The sequence below is a fragment of the Pseudophryne corroboree genome, chromosome 6, assembly GCF_028390025.1.
Source record: "Pseudophryne corroboree isolate aPseCor3 chromosome 6, aPseCor3.hap2, whole genome shotgun sequence".
In the NCBI taxonomy this organism is placed as follows: domain Eukaryota; kingdom Metazoa; phylum Chordata; class Amphibia; order Anura; family Myobatrachidae; genus Pseudophryne; species Pseudophryne corroboree.
In genome coordinates this window covers 75,527,768-75,547,196 of record NC_086449.1, presented here as the reverse complement: position 1 = coordinate 75,547,196, position 19,429 = coordinate 75,527,768, and the positions used below count along the sequence as shown (strand labels likewise).

At 38.8% G+C, this 19,429-nt stretch overlaps 31 non-coding genes and 2 pseudogenes across 31 annotated transcripts; all 33 read right to left on the bottom strand.

Annotated features, from left to right (window-relative positions):
* Positions 1 to 385: 385 nt before the first annotated feature.
* Positions 386 to 526, bottom strand: LOC134938390 (U4 spliceosomal RNA). The gene has a single exon (XR_010180952.1). It is a non-coding gene; the product is annotated as a U4 spliceosomal RNA (small nuclear RNA).
* A 433-nt stretch (positions 527 to 959) lies between these two features.
* On the bottom strand, positions 960 to 1,092 carry LOC134938630 (U4 spliceosomal RNA; annotated as a pseudogene).
* A 433-nt stretch (positions 1,093 to 1,525) lies between these two features.
* LOC134938624 (U4 spliceosomal RNA) lies at positions 1,526 to 1,666 on the bottom strand. Its single transcript, XR_010181148.1, has one exon. It is a non-coding gene; the product is annotated as a U4 spliceosomal RNA (small nuclear RNA).
* Positions 1,667 to 2,370: 704 nt separating this feature from the next.
* Positions 2,371 to 2,511, bottom strand: LOC134938314 (U4 spliceosomal RNA). Its single transcript, XR_010180887.1, has one exon. It is a non-coding gene; the product is annotated as a U4 spliceosomal RNA (small nuclear RNA).
* Positions 2,512 to 2,944: 433 nt separating this feature from the next.
* On the bottom strand, positions 2,945 to 3,085 carry LOC134938366 (U4 spliceosomal RNA). The gene has a single exon (XR_010180932.1). It is a non-coding gene; the product is annotated as a U4 spliceosomal RNA (small nuclear RNA).
* Positions 3,086 to 3,518: 433 nt separating this feature from the next.
* LOC134938312 (U4 spliceosomal RNA) lies at positions 3,519 to 3,659 on the bottom strand. The gene has a single exon (XR_010180886.1). It is a non-coding gene; the product is annotated as a U4 spliceosomal RNA (small nuclear RNA).
* A 433-nt stretch (positions 3,660 to 4,092) lies between these two features.
* LOC134938311 (U4 spliceosomal RNA) lies at positions 4,093 to 4,233 on the bottom strand. The gene has a single exon (XR_010180885.1). It is a non-coding gene; the product is annotated as a U4 spliceosomal RNA (small nuclear RNA).
* A 433-nt stretch (positions 4,234 to 4,666) lies between these two features.
* On the bottom strand, positions 4,667 to 4,799 carry LOC134938629 (U4 spliceosomal RNA; annotated as a pseudogene).
* A 433-nt stretch (positions 4,800 to 5,232) lies between these two features.
* LOC134938612 (U4 spliceosomal RNA) lies at positions 5,233 to 5,373 on the bottom strand. The gene has a single exon (XR_010181138.1). It is a non-coding gene; the product is annotated as a U4 spliceosomal RNA (small nuclear RNA).
* Positions 5,374 to 5,806: 433 nt separating this feature from the next.
* LOC134938473 (U4 spliceosomal RNA) lies at positions 5,807 to 5,947 on the bottom strand. Its single transcript, XR_010181021.1, has one exon. It is a non-coding gene; the product is annotated as a U4 spliceosomal RNA (small nuclear RNA).
* Positions 5,948 to 6,380: 433 nt separating this feature from the next.
* Positions 6,381 to 6,521, bottom strand: LOC134938526 (U4 spliceosomal RNA). The gene has a single exon (XR_010181065.1). It is a non-coding gene; the product is annotated as a U4 spliceosomal RNA (small nuclear RNA).
* A 433-nt stretch (positions 6,522 to 6,954) lies between these two features.
* Positions 6,955 to 7,095, bottom strand: LOC134938310 (U4 spliceosomal RNA). The gene has a single exon (XR_010180884.1). It is a non-coding gene; the product is annotated as a U4 spliceosomal RNA (small nuclear RNA).
* Positions 7,096 to 7,528: 433 nt separating this feature from the next.
* On the bottom strand, positions 7,529 to 7,669 carry LOC134938503 (U4 spliceosomal RNA). The gene has a single exon (XR_010181047.1). It is a non-coding gene; the product is annotated as a U4 spliceosomal RNA (small nuclear RNA).
* Positions 7,670 to 8,102: 433 nt separating this feature from the next.
* LOC134938309 (U4 spliceosomal RNA) lies at positions 8,103 to 8,243 on the bottom strand. Its single transcript, XR_010180883.1, has one exon. It is a non-coding gene; the product is annotated as a U4 spliceosomal RNA (small nuclear RNA).
* A 433-nt stretch (positions 8,244 to 8,676) lies between these two features.
* LOC134938472 (U4 spliceosomal RNA) lies at positions 8,677 to 8,817 on the bottom strand. The gene has a single exon (XR_010181020.1). It is a non-coding gene; the product is annotated as a U4 spliceosomal RNA (small nuclear RNA).
* A 433-nt stretch (positions 8,818 to 9,250) lies between these two features.
* Positions 9,251 to 9,391, bottom strand: LOC134938413 (U4 spliceosomal RNA). Its single transcript, XR_010180970.1, has one exon. It is a non-coding gene; the product is annotated as a U4 spliceosomal RNA (small nuclear RNA).
* Positions 9,392 to 9,824: 433 nt separating this feature from the next.
* Positions 9,825 to 9,965, bottom strand: LOC134938411 (U4 spliceosomal RNA). The gene has a single exon (XR_010180969.1). It is a non-coding gene; the product is annotated as a U4 spliceosomal RNA (small nuclear RNA).
* Positions 9,966 to 10,398: 433 nt separating this feature from the next.
* Positions 10,399 to 10,539, bottom strand: LOC134938470 (U4 spliceosomal RNA). Its single transcript, XR_010181019.1, has one exon. It is a non-coding gene; the product is annotated as a U4 spliceosomal RNA (small nuclear RNA).
* A 433-nt stretch (positions 10,540 to 10,972) lies between these two features.
* Positions 10,973 to 11,113, bottom strand: LOC134938506 (U4 spliceosomal RNA). Its single transcript, XR_010181049.1, has one exon. It is a non-coding gene; the product is annotated as a U4 spliceosomal RNA (small nuclear RNA).
* A 433-nt stretch (positions 11,114 to 11,546) lies between these two features.
* On the bottom strand, positions 11,547 to 11,687 carry LOC134938428 (U4 spliceosomal RNA). The gene has a single exon (XR_010180982.1). It is a non-coding gene; the product is annotated as a U4 spliceosomal RNA (small nuclear RNA).
* A 433-nt stretch (positions 11,688 to 12,120) lies between these two features.
* Positions 12,121 to 12,261, bottom strand: LOC134938562 (U4 spliceosomal RNA). Its single transcript, XR_010181095.1, has one exon. It is a non-coding gene; the product is annotated as a U4 spliceosomal RNA (small nuclear RNA).
* A 431-nt stretch (positions 12,262 to 12,692) lies between these two features.
* On the bottom strand, positions 12,693 to 12,833 carry LOC134938543 (U4 spliceosomal RNA). Its single transcript, XR_010181080.1, has one exon. It is a non-coding gene; the product is annotated as a U4 spliceosomal RNA (small nuclear RNA).
* A 433-nt stretch (positions 12,834 to 13,266) lies between these two features.
* LOC134938607 (U4 spliceosomal RNA) lies at positions 13,267 to 13,407 on the bottom strand. Its single transcript, XR_010181133.1, has one exon. It is a non-coding gene; the product is annotated as a U4 spliceosomal RNA (small nuclear RNA).
* Positions 13,408 to 13,840: 433 nt separating this feature from the next.
* LOC134938525 (U4 spliceosomal RNA) lies at positions 13,841 to 13,981 on the bottom strand. Its single transcript, XR_010181064.1, has one exon. It is a non-coding gene; the product is annotated as a U4 spliceosomal RNA (small nuclear RNA).
* Positions 13,982 to 14,414: 433 nt separating this feature from the next.
* LOC134938426 (U4 spliceosomal RNA) lies at positions 14,415 to 14,555 on the bottom strand. Its single transcript, XR_010180981.1, has one exon. It is a non-coding gene; the product is annotated as a U4 spliceosomal RNA (small nuclear RNA).
* A 433-nt stretch (positions 14,556 to 14,988) lies between these two features.
* On the bottom strand, positions 14,989 to 15,129 carry LOC134938542 (U4 spliceosomal RNA). Its single transcript, XR_010181078.1, has one exon. It is a non-coding gene; the product is annotated as a U4 spliceosomal RNA (small nuclear RNA).
* A 433-nt stretch (positions 15,130 to 15,562) lies between these two features.
* On the bottom strand, positions 15,563 to 15,703 carry LOC134938541 (U4 spliceosomal RNA). The gene has a single exon (XR_010181077.1). It is a non-coding gene; the product is annotated as a U4 spliceosomal RNA (small nuclear RNA).
* A 431-nt stretch (positions 15,704 to 16,134) lies between these two features.
* On the bottom strand, positions 16,135 to 16,275 carry LOC134938540 (U4 spliceosomal RNA). The gene has a single exon (XR_010181076.1). It is a non-coding gene; the product is annotated as a U4 spliceosomal RNA (small nuclear RNA).
* A 433-nt stretch (positions 16,276 to 16,708) lies between these two features.
* Positions 16,709 to 16,849, bottom strand: LOC134938606 (U4 spliceosomal RNA). The gene has a single exon (XR_010181132.1). It is a non-coding gene; the product is annotated as a U4 spliceosomal RNA (small nuclear RNA).
* A 433-nt stretch (positions 16,850 to 17,282) lies between these two features.
* LOC134938523 (U4 spliceosomal RNA) lies at positions 17,283 to 17,423 on the bottom strand. Its single transcript, XR_010181063.1, has one exon. It is a non-coding gene; the product is annotated as a U4 spliceosomal RNA (small nuclear RNA).
* Positions 17,424 to 17,856: 433 nt separating this feature from the next.
* On the bottom strand, positions 17,857 to 17,997 carry LOC134938425 (U4 spliceosomal RNA). The gene has a single exon (XR_010180980.1). It is a non-coding gene; the product is annotated as a U4 spliceosomal RNA (small nuclear RNA).
* A 433-nt stretch (positions 17,998 to 18,430) lies between these two features.
* LOC134938559 (U4 spliceosomal RNA) lies at positions 18,431 to 18,571 on the bottom strand. Its single transcript, XR_010181094.1, has one exon. It is a non-coding gene; the product is annotated as a U4 spliceosomal RNA (small nuclear RNA).
* Positions 18,572 to 19,002: 431 nt separating this feature from the next.
* LOC134938539 (U4 spliceosomal RNA) lies at positions 19,003 to 19,143 on the bottom strand. The gene has a single exon (XR_010181075.1). It is a non-coding gene; the product is annotated as a U4 spliceosomal RNA (small nuclear RNA).
* Between the last annotated feature and the right edge of the window lie 286 nt (positions 19,144 to 19,429).

The following is a 19,429-nucleotide window of genomic DNA, read 5'->3' as shown; positions in this document are numbered from 1 at the left end:
CAATCTTCAAAATCAGCAACTGGAAGACACAAAGTCTTTGCGGCTCTTCACAAACAGGAGTAGGAATTAAACTAGACTGGAAATAATAACTCTCTCATTTACAAGAACTAATATTGTATTTTCTGTTCCCAAGTGCTTTTTCATCTCTCACACTCTGTTAGCAAGAGTTGTAAGGAATTGTGTCCAAGAGAATTCCAATTTGCATGAGAATGCATTCAAAAAGTCTGGAATATTTCATAAAGAGCAAAGATAATGAGAAAAATCTCAAAGTCAATCTTCAAAATCAGCAACTGGAAGACACAAAGTCTTTGTGGCTCTTCACATACAGAAGTAGGAATTAAACTAGACTGGATTCAATAACTCTCTCATTTACAAGAACTAATAGTCTCCTGGGAGACTAACAAAAATTACCAATGCTGACTATATTGCAAGTCATCATGGCGGGGTATTGGGTAAAGTTTTCAACTAGCAATAATCACGCCTCGGTTGGACCTCATTGGCTATGATAATGCCACTGCGCAAAGTTAAAAAGTCTAGGATGGAGCAATCACCATGTGCTACATAGAACTCATTACAGCCATGGCTAGACAAATCCAGTCTCTGGCAAGAAGCAGTGGATTGTGGGAATTTATATTTTAATGAGTCCAAGTCCTGGCAAAACATTCCTGGGTGATGCCTTCAGGGAAATTGTATTTTCTGTTCCCAAGTGCTTTTTCATCTCTCACACTCTGTTAGCAAGAGTTGTAAGGAATTTTGTCCAAGAGAATTTCAATTTGCATGAGAATGCATTAAAAAAGGCTGGAATATTTCATAAAGAGCAAAGATAATGAGAAAAATCTCAAAGTCAATCTTCAAAATCAGCAACTGGAAGACACAAAGTTTTTGTGGCTCTTCACATATAGGAGTAGGAATTAAACTAGTCTGGATTTAATAACTCTCTCATTTACAAGAACTAATAGTCTCCTGGGAGACTAACAAAAATTGCCAATGCTGACTATATTGCAAGTCATCATGGCGGGGTATTGGGTAAAGTTTTCAACTAGCAATAATCACGCCTCGGTTGGACCTCATTGGCTGCCACTGCGCAAAGTTAAAAAGACTAGGATGGAGCAATCACCATGTGCTACATAGAACTCATTACAGCCATGGCTAGACAAATCCAGTCTCTGGCAAGGAGCAGTGGATTGTGGGAATTTATATTTTAATGAGTCCAAGTCCTGGCAAAACATTCCTGGGTGATGCCTTCAGGGAAATTGTATTTTCTGTTCCCAAGTGCTTTTTCATCTCTCACACTCTGTTAGCAAGAGTTGTAAGGAATTGTGTCCAAGAGAATTCCAATTTGCATGAGAATGCATTAAAAAAGGCTGGAATATTTCATAAAGAGCAAAGATAATGAGAAAAATCTCAAAGTCAATTTTCAAAATCAGCAACTGGAAGACACAAAGTCTTTGTGGCTCTTCACATACAGGAGTAGGAATTAAACTAGACTGGATTCAATAACTCTCTCATTTACAAGAACTAATAGTCTCCTGGGAGACTAACAAAAATTGCCAATGCTGACTATATTGCAAGTCATCATGGCGGGGTATCGGGTAAAGTTTTCAACTAGCAATAATCACGCCTCGGTTGGACCTCATTCGTTATGATAATGCTACTGCGCAAAGTTAAAAAGACTAGGATGGAGCAATCACCATGTGCTACATAGAACTCATTACAGCCATGGCTAGACAAATCCAGTCTCTGGCAAGGAGCAGTGGATTGTGGGAATTTATATTTTAATGAGTCCAAGTCCTGGCAAAACATTCCTGGGTGATGCCTTCAGGGAAATTGTATTTTCTGTTCCCAAGTGCTTTTTCATCTCTCACACTCTGTTAGCAAGAGTTGTAAGGAATTTTGTCCAAGAGAATTCCAATTTGCATGAGAATGCATTAAAAAAGGCTGGAATATTTCATAAAGAGCAAAGATAATGAGAAAAATCTCAAAGTCAATCTTCAAAATCAGCAACTGGAAGACACAAAGTCTTTGCGGCTCTTCACAAACAGGAGTAGGAATTAAACTAGACTGGAAACAATAACTCTCTCATTTACAAGAACTAATATTGTATTTTCTGTTCCCAAGTGCTTTTTCATCTCTCACACTCTGTTAGCAAGAGTTGTAAGGAATTGTGTCTAAGAGAATTCCAATTTGCATGAGAATGCATTCAAAAAGGCTGGAATATTTCATAAAGAGCAAAGATAATGAGAAAAATCTCAAAGTCAATCTTCAAAATCAGCAACTGGAAGACACAAAGTCTTTGTGGCTCTTCACATACAGGAGTAGGAATTAAACTAGACTGGATTCAATAACTCTCTCATTTACAAGAACTAATAGTCTCCTGGGAGACTAACAAAAATTGCCAATGCTGACTATATTGCAAGTCATCATGGCGGGGTATTGGGTAAAGTTTTCAACTAGCAATAATCACGCCTCGGTTGGACCTCATTGGCTATGATAATGCCACTGCGCAAAGTTAAAAAGACTAGGATGGAGCAATCACCATGTGCTACATAGAACTCATTACAGCCATGGCTAGACAAATGCAGTCTCTGGCAAGTAGCAGTGGATTGTGGGAATTTATATTTTAATGAGTCCAAGACCTGGCAAAACATACCTGGGTGATGCCTTCAGGGAAATTGTATTTTCTGTTCCCAAGTGCTTTTTCATCTCTCACACTCTGTTAGCAAGAGTTGTAAGGAATTTTGTCCAAGAGAATTCCAATTTGCATGAGAATGCATTAAAAAAGGCTGGAATATTTCATAAAGAGCAAAGATAATGAGAAAAATCTCAAAGTCAATCTTCAAAATCAGCAACTGGAAGACACAAAGTCTTTGTGGCTCTTCACATACAGGAGTAGGAATTAAACTAGACTGGATTCAATAACTCTCTCATTTACAAGAACTAATAGTCTCCTGGGAGACTAACAAAAATTACCAATGCTGACTATATTGCAAGTCATCATGGTGGGGTATTGGGTAAAGTTTTCAACTAGCAATAATCACGCCTCGGTTGGACCTCATTGGCTATGATAATGCCACTGCGCAAAGTTAAAAAGACTAGGATGGAGCAATCACCATGTGCTACATAGAACTCATTACAGCCATGGCTAGACAAATCCAGTCTCTGGCAAGGAGCAGTGGATTGTGGGAATTTATATTTTAATGAGTCCAAGTCCTGGCAAAACATTCCTGGGTGATGCCTTCAGGGAAATTGTATTTTCTGTTCCCAAGTGCTTTTTCATCTCTCACACTCTGTTAGCAAGAGTTGTAAGGAATTTTGTCCAAGAGAATTTCAATTTGCATGAGAATGCATTAAAAAAGGCTGGAATATTTCATAAAGAGCAAAGATAATGAGAAAAATCTCAAAGTCAATCTTCAAAATCAGCAACTGGAAGACACAAAGTCTTTGTGGCTCTTCACATACAGGAGTAGGAATTAAACTAGACTGGATTTAATAACTCTCTCATTTACAAGAACTAATAGTCTCCTGGGAGACTAACAAAAATTGCCAATGCTGACTATATTGCAAGTCATCATGGCGGGGTATTGGGTAAAGTTTTCAACTAGCAATAATCACGCCTCGGTTGGACCTCATTGGCTATGATAATGCCACTGCGCAAAGTTAAAAAGACTAGGATGGAGCAATCACCATGTGCTACATAGAACTCATTACAGCCATGGCTAGACAAATCCAGTCTCTGGCAAGGAGCAGTGGATTGTGGGAATTTATATTTTAATGAGTCCAAGACCTGGCAAAACATTCCTGGGTGATGCCTTCAGGGAAATTGTATTTTCTGTTCCCAAGTGCTTTTTCATCTCTCACACTCTGTTAGCAAGAGTTGTAAGGAATTTTGTCCAAGAGAATTCCAATTTGCATGAGAATGCATTAAAAAAGGCTGGAATATTTCATAAAGAGCAAAGATAATGAGAAAAATCTCAAAGTCAATCTTCAAAATCAGCAACTGGAACACACAAAGTCTTTGTGGCTCTTCACATACAGGAGTAGGAATTAAACTAGACTGGATTCAATAACTCTCTCATTTACAAGAACTAATAGTCTCCTGGGAGACTAACAAAAATTGCCAATGCTGACTATATTGCAAGTCATCATGGCGGGGTATTGGGTAAAGTTTTCAACTAGCAATAATCACGCCTCGGTTGGACCTCATTGGCTATGATAATGCCACTGCGCAAAGTTAAAAAGACTAGCATGGAGCAATCACCATGTGCTACATAGAACTCATTACAGCCATGGCTAGACAAATCCAGTCTCTGGCAAGGAGCAGTGGATTGTGGGAATTTATATTTTAATGAGTCCAAGACCTGGCAAAACATTCCTGGGTGATGCCTTCAGGGAAATTGTATTTTCTGTTCCCTAATGCTTTTTCATCTCTCACACTCTGTTAGCAAGAGTTGTAAGGAATTTTGTCCAAGAGAATTTCAATTTGCATGAGAATGCATTAAAAAAGGCTGGAATATTTCATAAAGAGCAAAGATAATGAGAAAAATCTCAAAGTCAATCTTCAAAATCAGCAACTGGAAGACACAAAGTCTTTGTGGCTCTTCACATATAGGAGTAGGAATTAAACTAGACTGGATTTAATAACTCTCTCATTTACAAGAACTAATAGTCTCCTGGGAGACTAACAAAAATTGCCAATGCTGACTATATTGCAAGTCATCATGGCGGGGTATTGGGTAAAGTTTTCAACTAGCAATAATCACGCCTCGGTTGGACCTCATTGGCTGCCACTGCGCAAAGTTAAAAAGACTAGGATGGAGCAATCACCATGTGCTACATAGAACTCATTACAGCCATGGCTAGACAAATCCAGTCTCTGGCAAGGAGCAGTGGATTGTGGGAATTTATATTTTAATGAGTCCAAGTCCTGGCAAAACATTCCTGGGTGATGCCTTCAGGGAAATTGTATTTTCTGTTCCCAAGTGCTTTTTCATCTCTCACACTCTGTTAGCAAGAGTTGTAAGGAATTGTGTCCAAGAGAATTCCAATTTGCATGAGAATGCATTAAAAAAGGCTGGAATATTTCATAAAGAGCAAAGATAATGAGAAAAATCTCAAAGTCAATTTTCAAAATCAGCAACTGGAAGACACAAAGTCTTTGTGGCTCTTCACATACAGGAGTAGGAATTAAACTAGACTGGATTCAATAACTCTCTCATTTACAAGAACTAATAGTCTCCTGGGAGACTAACAAAAATTGCCAATGCTGACTATATTGCAAGTCATCATGGCGGGGTATCGGGTAAAGTTTTCAACTAGCAATAATCACGCCTCGGTTGGACCTCATTCGTTATGATAATGCCACTGCGCAAAGTTAAAAAGACTAGCATGGAGCAATCACCATGTGCTACATAGAACTCATTACAGCCATGGCTAGACAAATCCAGTCTCTGGCAAGGAGCAGTGGATTGTGGGAATTTATATTTTAATGAGTCCAAGTCCTGGCAAAACATTCCTGGGTGATGCCTTCAGGGAAATTGTATTTTCTGTTCCCAAGTGCTTTTTCATCTCTCACACTCTGTTAGCAAGAGTTGTAAGGAATTTTGTCCAAGTGAATTTCAATTTGCATGAGAATGCATTAAAAAAGGCTGGAATATTTCATAAAGAGCAAAGATAATGAGAAAAATCTCAAAGTCAATCTTCAAAATCAGCAACTGGAAGACACAAAGTCTTTGTGGCTCTTCACATACAGGAGTAGGAATTAAACTAGACTGGATTTAATAACTCTCTCATTTACAAGAACTAATAGTCTCCTGGGAGACTAACAAAAATTGCCAATGCTGACTATATTGCAAGTCATCATGGCGGGGTATTGGGTAAAGTTTTCAACTAGCAATAATCACGCCTTGGTTGGACCTCATTGGCTATGATAATGCCACTGCGCAAAGTTAAAAAGACTAGGATGGAGCAATCACCATGTGCTACATAGAACTCATTACAGCCATGGCTAGACAAATCCAGTCTCTGGCAAGGAGCAGTGGATTGTGGGAATTTATATTTTAATGAGTCCAAGACCTGGCAAAACATTCCTGGGTGATGCCTTCAGGGAAATTGTATTTTCTGTTCCCAAGTGCTTTTTCATCTCTCACACTCTGTTAGCAAGAGTTGTAAGGAATTTTGTCCAAGTGAATTTCAATTTGCATGAGAATGCATTAAAAAAGGCTGGAATATTTCATAAAGAGCAAAGATAATGAGAAAAATCTCAAAGTCAATCTTCAAAATCAGCAACTGCAAGACACAAAGTCTTTGTGGCTCTTCACATACAGGAGTAGGAATTAAACTAGACTGGATTTAATAACTCTCTCATTTACAAGAACTAATAGTCTCCTGGGAGACTAACAAAAATTGCCAATGCTGACTATATTGCAAGTCATCATGGCGGGGTATTGGGTAAAGTTTTCAACTAGCAATAATCACGCCTCGGTTGGATCTCATTGGCTATGATAATGCCACTGCGCAAAGTTAAAAAGACTAGGATGGAGCAATCACCATGTGCTACATAGAACTCATTACAGCCATGGCTAGACAAATCCAGTCTCTGGCAAGGAGCAGTGGATTGTGGGAATTTATATTTTAATGAGTCCAAGTCCTGGCAAAACATTCCTGGGTGATGCTTTCAGGGAAATTGTATTTTCTGTTCCCAAGTGCTTTTTCATCTCTCACACTCTGTTAGCAAGAGTTGTAAGGAATTTTGTCCAAGAGAATTCCAATTTGCATGAGAATGCATTAAAAAAGGCTGGAATATTTCATAAAGAGCAAAGATAATGAGAAAAATCTCAAAGTCAATCTTCAAAATCAGCAACTGGAAGACACAAAGTCTTTATGGCTCTTCACATACAGGAGTAGGAATTAAACTAGACTGGACTCAATAACTCTCTCATTTACAAGAACTAATAGTCTCCTGGGAGACTAACAAAAATTGCCAATGCTGACTATATTGCAAGTCATCATGGCGGGGTATTGGGTAAAGTTTTCAACTAGCAATAATCACGCCTCGGTTGGACCTCATTGGCTATGATAATGCCACTGCGCAAAGTTAAAAAGACTAGGATGGAGCAATCACCATGTGCTACATAGAACTCATTACAGCCATGGCTAGACAAATCCAGTCTCTGGCAAGGAGCAGTGGATTGTGGGAATTTATATTTTAATGAGTCCAAGACCTGGCAAAACATTCCTGGGTGATGCCTTCAGGGAAATTGTATTTTCTGTTCCCAAGTGCTTTTTCATCTCTCACACTCTGTTAGCAAGAGTTGTAAGGAATTTTGTCCAAGTGAATTTCAATTTGCATGAGAATGCATTAAAAAAGGCTGGAATATTTCATAAAGAGCAAAGATAATGAGAAAAATCTCAAAGTCAATCTTCAAAATCAGCAACTGGAAGACACAAAGTCTTTGTGGCTCTTCACATACAGGAGTAGGAATTAAACTAGACTGGATTTAATAACTCTCTCATTTACAAGAACTAATAGTCTCCTGGGAGACTAACAAAAATTGCCAATGCTGACTATATTGCAAGTCATCAAGGCGGGGTATTGGGTAAAGTTTTCAACTAGCAATAATCACGCCTTGGTTGGACCTCATTGGCTATGATAATGCCACTGCGCAAAGTTAAAAAGACTAGGATGGAGCAATCACCATGTGCTACATAGAACTCATTACAGCCATGGCTAGACAAATCCAGTCTCTGGCAAGGAGCAGTGGATTGTGGGAATTTATATTTTAATGAGTCCAAGTCCTGGCAAAACATTCCTGGGTGATGCCTTCAGGGAAATTGTATTTTCTGTTCCCAAGTGCTTTTTCATCTCTCACACTCTGTTAGCAAGAGTTGTAAGGAATTTTGTCCAAGAGAATTCCAATTTGCATAAGAATGCATTAAAAAAGGCTGGAATATTTCATAAAGAGCAAAGATAATGAGAAAAATCTCAAAGTCAATCTTCAAAATCAGCAACTGGAAGACACAAAGTCTTTATGGCTCTTCACATACAGGAGTAGGAATTAAACTAGACTGGACTCAATAACTCTCTCATTTACAAGAACTAATAGTCTCCTGGGAGACTAACAAAAATTGCCAATGCTGACTATATTGCAAGTCATCATGGCGGGGTATTGGGTAAAGTTTTCAACTAGCAATAATCACGCCTCGGTTGGACCTCATTGGCTATGATAATGCCACTGCGCAAAGTTAAAAAGACTAGGATGGAGCAATCACCATGTGCTACATAGAACTCATTACAGCCATGGCTAGACAAATCCAGTCTCTGGCAAGGAGCAGTGGATTGTGGGAATTTATATTTTAATGAGTCCAAGACCTGGCAAAACATTCCTGGGTGATGCCTTCAGGGAAATTGTATTTTCTGTTCCCAAGTGCTTTTTCATCTCTCACACTCTGTTAGCAAGAGTTGTAAGGAATTTTGTCCAAGTGAATTTCAATTTGCATGAGAATGCATTAAAAAAGGCTGGAATATTTCATAAAGAGCAAAGATAATGAGAAAAATCTCAAAGTCAATCTTCAAAATCAGCAACTGGAAGACACAAAGTCTTTGTGGCTCTTCACATACAGGAGTAGGAATTAAACTAGACTGGATTTAATAACTCTCTCATTTACAAGAACTAATAGTCTCCTGGGAGACTAACAAAAATTGCCAATGCTGACTATATTGCAAGTCATCATGGCGGGGTATTGGGTAAAGTTTTCAACTAGCAATAATCACGCCTTGGTTGGACCTCATTGGCTATGATAATGCCACTGCGCAAAGTTAAAAAGACTAGGATGGAGCAATCACCATGTGCTACATAGAACTCATTACAGCCATGGCTAGACAAATCCAGTCTCTGGCAAGGAGCAGTGGATTGTGGGAATTTATATTTTAATGAGTCCAAGTCCTGGCAAAACATTCCTGGGTGATGCCTTCAGGGAAATTGTATTTTCTGTTCCCAAGTGCTTTTTCATCTCTCACACTCTGTTAGCAAGAGTTGTAAGGAATTTTGTCCAAGAGAATTCCAATTTGCATGAGAATGCATTAAAAAAGGCTGGAATATTTCATAAAGAGCAAAGATAATGAGAAAAATCTCAAAGTCAATCTTCAAAATCAGCAACTGGAAGACACAAAGTCTTTGTGGCTCTTCACATACAGGAGTAGGAATTAAACTAGACTGGATTCAATAACTCTCTCATTTACAAGAACTAATAGTCTCCTGGGAGACTAACAAAAATTGCCAATGCTGACTATATTGCAAGTCATCATGGCGGGGTATTGGGTAAAGTTTTCAACTAGCAATAATCACGCCTCAGTTGGACCTCATTGGCTATGATAATGCCACTGCGCAAAGTTAAAAAGACTAGGATGGAGCAATCACCATGTGCTACATAGAACTCATTACAGCCATGGCTAGACAAATCCAGTCTCTGGCAAGGAGCAGTGGATTGTGGGAATTTATATTTTAATGAGTCCAAGACCTGGCAAAACATTCCTGGGTGATGCTTTCACGGAAATTGTATTTTCTGTTCCCAAGTGCTTTTTCATCTCTCACACTCTGTTAGCAAGAGTTGTAAGGAATTTTGTCCAAGTGAATTTCAATTTGCATGAGAATGCATTAAAAAAGGCTGGAATATTTCATAAAGAGCAAAGATAATGAGAAAAATCTCAAAGTCAATCTTCAAAATCAGCAACTGGAAGACACAAAGTCTTTGTGGCTCTTCACATACAGGAGTAGGAATTAAACTAGACTGGATTCAATAACTCTCTCATTTACAAGAACTAATAGTCTCCTGGGAGACTAACAAAAATTGCCAATGCTGACTATATTGCAAGTCATCATGGCGGGGTATTGGGTAAAGTTTTCAACTAGCAATAATCACGCCTCAGTTGGACCTCATTGGCTATGATAATGCCACTGCGCAAAGTTAAAAAGACTAGGATGGAGCAATCACCATGTGCTACATAGAACTCATTACAGCCATGGCTAGACAAATCCAGTCTCTGGCAAGGAGCAGTGGATTGTGGGAATTTATATTTTAATGAGTCCAAGACCTGGCAAAACATTCCTGGGTGATGCCTTCAAGGAAATTGTATTTTCTGTTCCCAAGTGCTTTTTCATCTCTCACACTCTGTTAGCAAGAGTTGTAAGGAATTTTGTCCAAGTGAATTTCAATTTGCATGAGAATGCATTAAAAAAGGCTGGAATATTTCATAAAGAGCAAAGATAATGAGAAAAATCTCAAAGTCAATCTTCAAAATCAGCAACTGGAAGACACAAAGTCTTTGTGGCTCTTCACATACAGGAGTAGGAATTAAACTAGACTGGATTTAATAACTCTCTCATTTACAAGAACTAATAGTCTCCTGGGAGACTAACAAAAATTGCCAATGCTGACTATATTGCAAGTCATCATGGCGGGGTATTGGGTAAAGTTTTCAACTAGCAATAATCACGCCTTGGTTGGACCTCATTGGCTATGATAATGCCACTGCGCAAAGTTAAAAAGACTAGGATGGAGCAATCACCATGTGCTACATAGAACTCATTACAGCCATGGCTAGACAAATCCAGTCTCTGGCAAGGAGCAGTGGATTGTGGGAATTTATATTTTAATGAGTCCAAGACCTGGCAAAACATTCCTGGGTGATGCCTTCAGGGAAATTGTATTTTCTGTTCCCAAGTGCTTTTTCATCTCTCACACTCTGTTAGCAAGAGTTGTAAGGAATTTTGTCCAAGTGAATTTCAATTTGCATGAGAATGCATTAAAAAAGGCTGGAATATTTCATAAAGAGCAAAGATAATGAGAAAAATCTCAAAGTCAATCTTCAAAATCAGCAACTGCAAGACACAAAGTCTTTGTGGCTCTTCACATACAGGAGTAGGAATTAAACTAGACTGGATTTAATAACTCTCTCATTTACAAGAACTAATAGTCTCCTAGGAGACTAACAAAAATTGCCAATGCTGACTATATTGCAAGTCATCATGGCGGGGTATTGGGTAAAGTTTTCAACTAGCAATAATCACGCCTCGGTTGGATCTCATTGGCTATGATAATGCCACTGCGCAAAGTTAAAAAGACTAGGATGGAGCAATCACCATGTGCTACATAGAACTCATTACAGCCATGGCTAGACAAATCCAGTCTCTGGCAAGGAGCAGTGGATTGTGGGAATTTATATTTTAATGAGTCCAAGTCCTGGCAAAACATTCCTGGGTGATGCCTTCAGGGAAATTGTATTTTCTGTTCCCAAGTGCTTTTTCATCTCTCACACTCTGTTAGCAAGAGTTGTAAGGAATTTTGTCCAAGAGAATTCCAATTTGCATGAGAATGCATTAAAAAAGGCTGGAATATTTCATAAAGAGCAAAGATAATGAGAAAAATCTCAAAGTCAATCTTCAAAATCAGCAACTGGAAGACACAAAGTCTTTGTGGCTCTTCAAATACAGGAGTAGGAATTAAACTAGACTGGATTTAATAGCTCTCTCATTTACAAGAACTAATAGTCTCCTGGGAGACTAACAAAAATTGCCAATGCTGACTATATTGCAAGTCATCATGGCGGGGTATTGGGTAAAGTTTTCAACTAGCAATAATCACGCCTCGGTTGGACCTCATTGGCTATGATAATGCCACTGCGCAAAGTGAAAAAGACTAGGATGGAGCAATCACCATGTGCTACATAGAACTCATTACAGCCATGGCTAGACAAATCCAGTCTCTGGCAAGGAGCAGTGGATTGTGGGAATTTATATTTTAATGAGTCCAAGTCCTGGCAAAACATTCCTGGGTGATGCCTTCAGGGAAATTGTATTTTCTGTTCCCAAGTGCTTTTTCATCTCTCACACTCTGTTAGCAAGAGTTGTAAGGAATTTTGTCCAAGAGAATTCCAATTTGCATGAGAATGCATTAAAAAAGGCTGGAATATTTCATAAAGAGCAAAGATAATGAGAAAAATCTCAAAGTCAATCTTCAAAATCAGCAACTGGAAGACACAAAGTCTTTGTGGCTCTTCACATACAGGAGTAGGAATTAAACTAGACTGGAAACAATAACTCTCTCATTTACAAGAACTAATAGTCTCCTGGGAGACTAACAAAAATTGCCAATGCTGACTATATTGCAAGTCATCATGGCGGGGTATTGGGTAAAGTTTTCAACTAGCAATAATCACGCCTCGGTTGGACCTCATTGGTTATGATAATGCCACTGCGCAAAGTGAAAAAGACTAGGATGGAGCAATCACCATGTGCTACATAGAACTCATTACAGCCATGGCTAGACAAATCCAGTCTCTGGCAAGGAGCAGTGGATTGTGGGAATTTATATTTTAATGAGTCCAAGTCCTGGCAAAACATTCCTGGGTGATGCCTTCAGGGAAATTGTATTTTCTGTTCCCAAGTGCTTTTTCATCTCTCACACTCTGTTAGCAAGAGTTGTAAGGAATTTTGTCCAAGAGAATTCCAATTTGCATGAGAATGCATTAAAAAAGGCTGGAATATTTCATAAAGAGCAAAGATAATGAGAAAAATCTCAGTCAATCTTCAAAATCAGCAACTGGAAGACACAAAGTCTTTGTGGCTCTTCACATACAGGAGTAGGAATTAAACTAGACTGGATTCAATAACTGTCTCATTTACAAGAACTAATAGTCTTCTGGGAGACTAACAAAAATTACCAATGCTGACTATATTGCAAGTCATCATGGCGGGGTATTGGGTAAAGTTTTCAACTAGCAATAATCACGCCTCGGTTGGACCTCATTGGCTATGATAATGCCACTGCGCAAAGTTAAAAAGACTAGGATGGAGCAATCACCATGTGCTACATAGAACTCATTACAGCCATGGCTAGACAAATCCAGTCTCTGGCAAGGAGCAGTGGATTGTGGGAATTTATATTTTAATGAGTCCAAGTCCTGGCAAAACATTCCTGGGTGATGCCTTCAGGGAAATTGTATTTTCTCTTCCCAAGTGCTTTTTCATCTCTCACACTCTGTTAGCAAGAGTTGTAAGGAATTTTGTCCAAGAGAATTCCAATTTGCATGAGAATGCATTAAAAAAGGCTGGAATATTTCATAAAGAGCAAAGATAATGAGAAAAATCTCAAAGTCAATCTTCAAAATCAGCAACTGGAAGACACAAAGTCTTTGTGGCTCTTCAAATACAGGAGTAGGAATTAAACTAGACTGGATTTAATAACTCTCTCATTTACAAGAACTAATATTCTCCTGGGAGACTAACAAAAATTGACAATGCTGACTATATTGCAAGTCATCATGGCAGTGTATTGGGTAAAGTTTTCAACTAGCAATAATCACGCCTCGGTTGGACCTCATTGGCTATGATAATGCCACTGCGCAAAGTGAAAAAGACTAGGATGGAGCAATCACCATGTGCTACATAGAACTCATTACAGCCATGGCTAGACAAATCCAGTCTCTGGCAAGGAGCAGTGGATTGTGGGAATTTATATTTTAATGAGTCCAAGTCCTGGCAAAACATTCCTGGGTGATGCCTTCAGGGAAATTGTATTTTCTGTTCCCAAGTGCTTTTTCATCTCTCACACTCTGTTAGCAAGAGTTGTAAGGAATTTTGTCCAAGAGAATTCCAATTTGCATGAGAATGCATTAAAAAAGGCTGGAATATTTCATAAAGAGCAAAGATAATGAGAAAAATCTCAAAGTCAATCTTCAAAATCAGCAACTGCAAGACACAAAGTCTTTGTGGCTCTTCACATACAGGAGTAGGAATTAAACTAGACTGGATTTAATAACTCTCTCATTTACAAGAACTAATAGTCTCCTGGGAGACTAACAAAAATTGCCAATGCTGACTATATTGCAAGTCATCATGGCGGGGTATTGGGTAAAGTTTTCAACTAGCAATAATCACGCCTCGGTTGGATCTCATTGGCTATGATAATGCCACTGCGCAAAGTTAAAAAGACTAGGATGGAGCAATCACCATGTGCTACATAGAACTCATTACAGCCATGGCTAGACAAATCCAGTCTCTGGCAAGGAGCAGTGGATTGTGGGAATTTATATTTTAATGAGTCCAAGTCCTGGCAAAACATTCCTGGGTGATGCCTTCAGGGAAATTGTATTTTCTGTTCCCAAGTGCTTTTTCATCTCTCACACTCTGTTAGCAAGAGTTGTAAGGAATTTTGTCCAAGAGAATTCCAATTTGCATGAGAATGCATTAAAAAAGGCTGGAATATTTCATAAAGAGCAAAGATAATGAGAAAAATCTCAAAGTCAATCTTCAAAATCAGCAACTGGAAGACACAAAGTCTTTGTGGCTCTTCAAATACAGGAGTAGGAATTAAACTAGACTGGATTTAATAGCTCTCTCATTTACAAGAACTAATAGTCTCCTGGGAGACTAACAAAAATTGCCAATGCTGACTATATTGCAAGTCATCATGGCGGGGTATTGGGTAAAGTTTTCAACTAGCAATAATCACGCCTCGGTTGGACCTCATTGGCTATGATAATGCCACTGCGCAAAGTGAAAAAGACTAGGATGGAGCAATCACCATGTGCTACATAGAACTCATTACAGCCATGGCTAGACAAATCCAGTCTCTGGCAAGGAGCAGTGGATTGTGGGAATTTATATTTTAATGAGTCCAAGTCCTGGCAAAACATTCCTGGGTGATGCCTTCAGGGAAATTGTATTTTCTGTTCCCAAGTGCTTTTTCATCTCTCACACTCTGTTAGCAAGAGTTGTAAGGAATTTTGTCCAAGAGAATTCCAATTTGCATGAGAATGCATTAAAAAAGGCTGGAATATTTCATAAAGAGCAAAGATAATGAGAAAAATCTCAAAGTCAATCTTCAAAATCAGCAACTGGAAGACACAAAGTCTTTGTGGCTCTTCACATACAGGAGTAGGAATTAAACTAGACTGGATTCAATAACTGTCTCATTTACAAGAACTAATAGTCTTCTGGGAGACTAACAAAAATTACCAATGCTGACTATATTGCAAGTCATCATGGCGGGGTATTGGGTAAAGTTTTCAACTAGCAATAATCACGCCTCGGTTGGACCTCATTGGCTATGATAATGCCACTGCGCAAAGTTAAAAAGACTAGGATGGAGCAATCACCATGTGCTACATAGAACTCATTACAGCCATGGCTAGACAAATCCAGTCTCTGGCAAGGAGCAGTGGATTGTGGGAATTTATATTTTAATGAGTCCAAGTCCTGGCAAAACATTCCTGGGTGATGCCTTCAGGGAAATTGTATTTTCTCTTCCCAAGTGCTTTTTCATCTCTCACACTCTGTTAGCAAGAGTTGTAAGGAATTTTGTCCAAGAGAATTCCAATTTGCATGAGAATGCATTAAAAAAGGCTGGAATATTTCATAAAGAGCAAAGATAATGAGAAAAATCTCAAAGTCAATCTTCAAAATCAGCAACTGGAAGACACAAAGTCTTTGTGGCTCTTCAAATACAGGAGTAGGAATTAAACTAGACTGGATTTAATAACTCTCTCATTTACAAGAACTAATAGTCTTCTGGGAGACTAACAAAAATTACCAATGCTGACTATATTGCAAGTCATCATGGCGGGGTATTGGGTAAAGTTTTCAACTAGCAATAATCACGCCTCGGTTGGACCTCATTGGCTATGATAATGCCACTGCGCAAAGTTAAAAAGACTAGGATGGAGCAATCACCATGTGCTACATAGAACTCATTACAGCCATGGCTAGACAAATCCAGTCTCTGGCAAGGAGCAGTGGATTGTGGGAATTTATATTTTAATGAGTCCAAGTCCTGGCAAAACATTCCTGGGTGATGCCTTCAGGGAAATTGTATTTTCTCTTCCCAAGTGCTTTTTCATCTCTCACACTCTGTTAGCAAGAGTTGTAAGGAATTTTGTCCAAGAGAATTCCAATTTGCATGAGAATGCATTAAAAAAGGCTGGAATATTTCATAAAGAGCAAAGATAATGAGAAAAATCTCAGTCAATCTTCAAAATCAGCAACTGGAAGACACAAAGTCTTTGTGGCTCTTCACATACAGGAGTAGGAATTAAACTAGACTGGATTCAATAACTGTCTCATTTACAAGAACTAATAGTCTTCTGGGAGACTAACAAAAATTACCAATGCTGACTATATTGCAAGTCATCATGGCGGGGTATTGGGTAAAGTTTTCAACTAGCAATAATCACGCCTCGGTTGGACCTCATTGGCTATGATAATGCCACTGCGCAAAGTTAAAAAGACTAGGATGGAGCAATCACCATGTGCTACATAGAACTCATTACAGCCATGGCTAGACAAATCCAGTCTCTGGCAAGGAGCAGTGGATTGTGGGAATTTATATTTTAATGAGTCCAAGTCCTGGCAAAACATTCCTGGGTGATGCCTTCAGGGAAATTGTATTTTCTCTTCCCAAGTGCTTTTTCATCTCTCACACTCTGTTAGCAAGAGTTGTAAGGAATCTTGTCCAAGAGAATTCCAATTTGCATGAGAATGCATTAAAAAAGGCTGGAATATTTCATAAAGAGCAAAGATAATGAGAAAAATCTCAAAGTCAATCTTCAAAATCAGCAACTGGAAGACACAAAGTCTTTGTGGCTCTTCAAATACAGGAGTAGGAATTAAACTAGACTGGATTTAATAACTCTCTCATTTACAAGAACTAATATTCTCCTGGGAGACTAACAAAAATTGACAATGCTGACTATATTGCAAGTCATCATGGCAGTGTATTGGGTAAAGTTTTCAACTAGCAATAATCACGCCTCGGTTGGACCTCATTGGCTATGATAATGCCACTGCGCAAAGTGAAAAAGACTAGGATGGAGCAATCACCATGTGCTACATAGAACTCATTACAGCCATGGCTAGACAAATCCAGTCTCTGGCAAGGAGCAGTGGATTGTGGGAATTTATATTTTAATGAGTCCAAGTCCTGGCAAAACATTCCTGGGTGATGCCTTCAGGGAAATTGTATTTTCTGTTCCCAAGTGCTTTTTCATCTCTCACACTCTGTTAGCAAGAGTTGTAAGGAATTTTGTCCAAGAGAATTCCAATTTGCATGAGAATGCATTAAAAAAGGCTGGAATATTTCATAAAGAGCAAAGATAATGAGAAAAATCTCAAAGTCAATCTTCAAAATCAGCAACTGCAAGACACAAAGTCTTTGTGGCTCTTCACATACAGGAGTAGGAATTAAACTAGACTGGATTTAATAACTCTCTCATTTACAAGAACTAATAGTCTCCTGGGAGACTAACAAAAATTGCCAATGCTGACTATATTGCAAGTCATCATGGCGGGGTATTGGGTAAAGTTTTCAACTAGCAATAATCACGCCTCGGTTGGATCTCATTGGCTATGATAATGCCACTGCGCAAAGTTAAAAAGACTAGGATGGAGCAATCACCATGTGCTACATAGAACTCATTACAGCCATGGCTAGACAAATCCAGTCTCTGGCAAGGAGCAGTGGATTGTGGGAATTTATATTTTAATGAGTCCAAGTCCTGGCAAAACATTCCTGGGTGATGCCTTCAGGGAAATTGTATTTTCTGTTCCCAAGTGCTTTTTCATCTCTCACACTCTGTTAGCAAGAGTTGTAAGGAATTTTGTCCAAGAGAATTCCAATTTGCATGAGAATGCATTAAAAAAGGCTGGAATATTTCATAAAGAGCAAAGATAATGAGAAAAATCTCAAAGTCAATCTTCAAAATCAGCAACTGGAAGACACAAAGTCTTTGTGGCTCTTCAAATACAGGAGTAGGAATTAAACTAGACTGGATTTAATAGCTCTCTCATTTACAAGAACTAATAGTCTCCTGGGAGACTAACAAAAATTGCCAATGCTGACTATATTGCAAGTCATCATGGCGGGGTATTGGGTAAAGTTTTCAACTAGCAATAATCACGCCTCGGTTGGACCTCATTGGCTATGATAATGCCACTGCGCAAAGTGAAAAAGACTAGGATGGAGCAATCACCATGTGCTACATAGAACTCATTACAGCCATGGCTAGACAAATCCAGTCTCTGGCAAGGAGCAGTGGATTGTGGGAATTTATATTTTAATGAGTCCAAGTCCTGGCAAAACATTCCTGGGTGATGCCTTCAGGGAAATTGTATTTTCTGTTCCCAAGTGCTTTTTCATCTCTCACACTCTGTTAGCAAGAGTTGTAAGGAATTTTGTCCAAGAGAATTCCAATTTGCATGAGAATGCATTAAAAAAGGCTGGAATATTTCATAAAGAGCAAAGATAATGAGAAAAATCTCAAAGTCAATCTTCAAAATCAGCAACTGGAAGACACAAAGTCTTTGTGGCTCTTCACATACAGGAGTAGGAATTAAACTAGACTGGAAACAATAACTCTCTCATTTACAAGAACTAATAGTCTCCTGGGAGACTAACAAAAATTGCCAATGCTGACTATATTGCAAGTCATCATGGCGGGGTATTGGGTAAAGTTTTCAACTAGCAATAATCACGCCTCGGTTGGACCTCATTGGTTATGATAATGCCACTGCGCAAAGTGAAAAAGACTAGGATGGAGCAATCACCATGTGCTACATAGAACTCATTACAGCCATGGCTAGACAAATCCAGTCTCTGGCAAGGAGCAGTGGATTGTGGGAATTTATATTTTAATGAGTCCAAGTCCTGGCAAAACATTCCTGGGTGATGCCTTCAGGGAAATTGTATTTTCTGTTCCCAAGTGCTTTTTCATCTCTCACACTCTGTTAGCAAGAGTTGTAAGGAATTTTGTCCAAGAGAATTCCAATTTGCATGAGAATGCATTAAAAAAGGCTGGAATATTTCATAAAGAGCAAAGATAATGAGAAAAATCTCAGTCAATCTTCAAAATCAGCAACTGGAAGACACAAAGTCTTTGTGGCTCTTCACATACAGGAGTAGGAATTAAACTAGACTGGATTCAATAACTGTCTCATTTACAAGAACTAATAGTCTTCTGGGAGACTAACAAAAATTACCAATGCTGACTATATTGCAAGTCATCATGGCGGGGTATTGGGTAAAGTTTTCAACTAGCAATAATCACGCCTCGGTTGGACCTCATTGGCTATGATAATGCCACTGCGCAAAGTTAAAAAGACTAGGATGGAGCAATCACCATGTGCTACATAGAACTCATTACAGCCATGGCTAGACAAATCCAGTCTCTGGCAAGGAGCAGTGGATTGTGGGAATTTATATTTTAATGAGTCCAAGTCCTGGCAAAACATTCCTGGGTGATGCCTTCAGGGAAATTGTATTTTCTCTTCCCAAGTGCTTTTTCATCTCTCACACTCTGTTAGCAAGAGTTGTAAGGAATTTTGTCCAAGAGAATTCCAATTTGCATGAGAATGCATTAAAAAAGGCTGGAATATTTCAT